Source organism: Cydia strobilella, chromosome 19 (genome assembly GCF_947568885.1).
Source record: "Cydia strobilella chromosome 19, ilCydStro3.1, whole genome shotgun sequence".
In the NCBI taxonomy this organism is placed as follows: Eukaryota; Metazoa; Arthropoda; class Insecta; order Lepidoptera; family Tortricidae; genus Cydia; species Cydia strobilella.
The window spans coordinates 3,047,517-3,052,269 of NC_086059.1; positions in this window are offsets into that span (position 1 = coordinate 3,047,517).

Genomic DNA, 4,753 nt, shown 5'->3' on the forward strand with positions numbered 1-4,753 from the left:
AGACGGTAATCTGTTAAACAAAAGCCATTGTTCCTTTTATGCGAGCGGTCGGCCATTATGTGCTATTAACTCTGAGCGCGTGCTACGGCGCGTGCCATTGTCAGACACAATGGCTCATCGCTCTCATAAAAGGAACAATGTCTTTTGATTAACAGTTACCGTCTTAGGCGTAAAAATCATTTAAGAAAATGCAGACTATAGCTACACAAAGACTAATCGTTAAAACAGTATTGAATGAATGAGTGAATATGACTTAAAGCGCACGATATTAAGCTAAACAAATGTGACGTTTTCAAGCAAAAGGTACCACATTGTCGCCTACTGTAAGGAAGAAATTTGCTTGTATCCTTATAAGAAGAACCTGTCACAGCGTCCTTATAGCAAACGACAATGTGATACCTTTTACTTGAAAACGACACAAAAAACCTTGAAGACTTTTTGGTCCATCTTGCAGTTAGCGGCAAACCTGTTAATTTATTTCGATTAATGGTCTTGTTTATTTATTTGATAAGTGAAATGTTTTAGCTAGCTTTAGCTATTCTTCGCATTTCATGTTCTGTAATAGGGAATATTACGCAAAACTGGGTAGGGGGCGCCAGTAGAACAAACTGTAAACAAACCGCCTTGATACGTCAATGTCATATTTCTTCTTCTTCTTTTAAAATTATGGCTTCAGCCCAGTGGGACTATTTCGCCAGTATCAAGGTATTAAGAGGTTTAAAAACGACAAAAATTGTACGGTTGTACAAGACGACAGTGTACGGTGATTTGTTAGCTCTTGTAAATCGATAGCTAGACTTTACAAGAAGCACGTGGACTACCGGCCGTTGACTCCAAGATGGTGGTTAAACGCGCTTCAAAATTAATTCTCCATTTACTGCACACTACCACATTAGTTTAATGTATAATAAGCTATCGATATTACACTTTAAACAATATTAATGAGCAAAAAACAAAGTAATTAATCACGATGCTAACTATCAAGATGGCGCTCGAACCGGAAGTCCAATGTCATATTTGTTCCTAACAAATAATTTGTGAAAACTTGTCAAAAAAACTGTTTAAGGCATATATATAAGTCACTGTTTGTGCTAGTGCTGCGTCTGGTGGCAGGACATTGCAGTATTACTCCCTATTGCGAAAATAGTATTCGAATGTTTTGCCTAAAACTATTTGGGAGTAGAAAAAATTATACTTAAGGCACATTTTAACGACAAATTTTAAAACTAATCGGACTTAAATGTGCTCTAATATTGGTTGTTTAATTGTCTTCGTTTAGTGATTTATTCTTGTTTCATATTTTTATGAAAACTTTTAAAACGGTGGTTTTTAACTGTGTGTATTAAGAACGTTGTGAAAATGGGGTTTTCGAATGTTATTGATTTATTATTTTGTTATTTATTAGATCCAATTTCTTCCTAATTACTGTTTTGTTGTGTTTTTCTTTCACTATTTTGTAAGATACTTATGTTATGATAATTTTTAAATAAATAGTTCAATTTTTTTTCTATGACACGATTTTTATTTAAAACATTATTGGATACACTGATATAAGAAAAATGGCAGTGAATTTTCCATATTTCTTATCTTTTATTTTGATATCTTTTATTGACATTTTAAATTGATGATTTGTCTTGTTTCATCAGACCTGCTTCGATTTGAACATAACAACTTGATCTTGCTATTGGTCTCATTTTCATATCAGTCACCCATCTCTCGCACATATAAGTATGAGCAAAATTCACTAAGAGTGATATTAAAATCTGATCAAATGAGAGATCAACTTGTTAAGTTCGAATGGGGATTTTGTATTTTAGGCAAATGGTTGCCTTTAAAAATTATACAGATAGATAGATTCAGTAGGTACGTACTGTGTTGTGTCTAATATAATTTATAATATTTTGGTATACAACTATATACTAAACTGCAACTTGAATATTTATAAATATACCTTCAGTTAAAGAATTTAATTTCCGTCCCATTTGGTTTCTTGTCACAGTGACCATCAATATGAAAGTCGCTAGGGACCTCATCAAGGGCCTGACACTCTGATAGAGAAATATAGTCTTATTGCGATTCCTATAAGAGGAAAGAGAAAATAGTGCCATGCTTTGTCCTTATCAACGACCGGGTTTTTTTCATGGTCGGGTTATGGCAGCATAGGTAGGAGGCGATGGCGAAATACCGAAATTTATAAGAGTGAAAGAGAAAAAGGATTATGCTGCCATACATTAACCTGTCAATACATGAATATGTCTTTCTCTTACCCCTGGTCGCTCGGTTTCATGTCTATAACTACTATACTATGTCTATGGACCTCATACTTTTGTCACTGTGACAATGTACCAAATGGTACCTACTGAAATTAAATTATTTGACCGTACAAATTTACACATACATTTGAACCCAGTCAAAGCGGTATAACAATATATCCGTAATCTATAGAATTTTGCGTCGTCACAAAGCAGTACCAGATTTTATTTAGTAGCAGTATTTTTTCTTATAAAATGAAATACATCTTTGACTGCAATACAGGTTTCGTATATAATATTTTTGGGCACTGTATTCACCTGTCTAGCCTAATGTTTTGTACCCCCTTTACATGTACCTAATACCTATAAATAAAGTTATTAATCTGTGGTTAGGGGTCTTTAAGTCTGTATTTTTAGGAATTTTGAAGAAATTTAAAACAATTTGGCTAAGCAGATAATACCATAGCATAGATACAAAATTATTTCTTCTTTTCAGTTTATTTTAAGGCCCCGTAGGTTACTCTCACTGAGCGTCAGCGTGAGCGAGATAGATTTGCGCGGATATCATGTTTTTTTAATTTTAATTACTTGTAAGTTTTACAAAAATAAAGTAATCAATGAGATCCCTCAAAAATAAAATAAAGCATTTTTTGAAGCAATTTCTATATTTTTACCTTACCTTTTGTCTATAAATCTATACCAATTTTTAGAGCGTTCGTGATTTTTTTCTATAAAGCGGAAGACAAAGTCGAGGATTCCAATCGATGAAGTCACCAGAAAAAGTCCTTAAGATTGCTAATTAAATTTCTGGCAACCGTATTATGATCTAGAAAAGCGGTACGATTTTTCAAAAACTCCGCTCTCTGAACCTACGGCACCTTATAATTTTTGATAGCTGGTAAAAAAAAAACCGGCCAAGTGCGAGTCGGACTCGCGCACGATGGGTTCCGTACCATTACATACATAGTTACGACAGATTGTGCCTTTGTTCGTAAGCTCAAAATGTATTGTACTAACATGGCCTACTACTCGGTAAATGAGTTCCTGGAGAATTCATGTGACATGTGACCAAGTACATTGATTAGAATAAATAAATTGTGTAATTTTATATTGTAATTAGTTCTATCTTATTATGTAACTGACAGTGTATGATTAATACCAATAAAATTCTATTCTATTCTATTCTATTACGCAAAAAAAAACGGCAAAAGAATCACGTTTGTTGTATGGGAGCCCCACTTAAATATTTATTTTATTCTGTTTTTAGTATTTGTTGCTATAACAACGGTTCATGAGATACAGCCTAGTGACAGACGGACAGATAGACAGACATACAGACAGACAGCGGAGTCTTAGTAATAGGGTCCCGTTTTTACCCTTTGGGTACGGAACCCTAAAAAGGATACCCGTCAACATCGAAACCAAAAAATATTGACGGTGTAATATTGACCATTATTTTTCCCACGTACTTTTTTTTTAATATGGTAGACAAAAATGGGAGACGAGATTAAAATTGTTATTTCACGACTGAAATCGTAGTTGATAAATGATAATGTCCGAATACCTAAAAGTACAGACTATAAATATAATATTTTTATCTATGTGGGTAGTATTAGCTAGGCTGTGAACATGATGGTTTAGGTACAGTTGTTCTCAAATATATGCGTCCTCAAATAACTTAATATTTTAATGTATGTATTGTTTAAATGTATCGAATTACCTACTTATTTTATATTTAAGTCTTCTCTTTCTTCTTCTTTATGTATGTAAGTACCTAAGTATATTAAAAGTTTATATATCTGAGCAATTTTTTTTTGCTTTGACGGTACAGTCGCCATCAGATATATCTGAGCGGTCAAGGGGCTCACAAATATCTGAACACGCCTCTATTGTCAAGGCGTTAGAGCGCGTGTTCAGATATTGTGAACACCTTGGCCGCGCCGATATATCTGATGGCGACTGTACTAGACGGTAAATATGAATATGTGTACTGTATTTTTAACTCTTTTTTTATACTTCAAGGTAGTATTTAAGACTAACTACAATATATTTTATTTAAAATCCTGACTAAAGCCCGGTTCACATTTGTCTGTGGCTGTCGTGTCGTGTTGTGTTGTGTTGTCGCATATCGGTTTCATACATTTAATATGGTTGCGTTCACATTTGTCTGACGCACGCTGCGTCAGACAAATGTGAACCGGGCTACTCCTCTAGGAGTTATTATGTAAAAACACACGTAACAATTTTTGAAGCACTATAATATTTTTAAATTTGGTAGCACCCATTTACAAACCTTAGAGTAATTGTAGACGAAAACAAATTTTAACTTTCTTCACGAATTTTAACTTTTTTTTTCTTTTTTTGAAGATTAGAGCTGAAAATTATGTTCCAATGTACTGCCTCGAACTCAATGAGGGCTATCGTTTTTTTGCTCACCAGTTGGCGCCTCTGTTGATGGTGGTCCAAAAGACTAAACAGAACAGCTGTCAGTCATTGAAGTG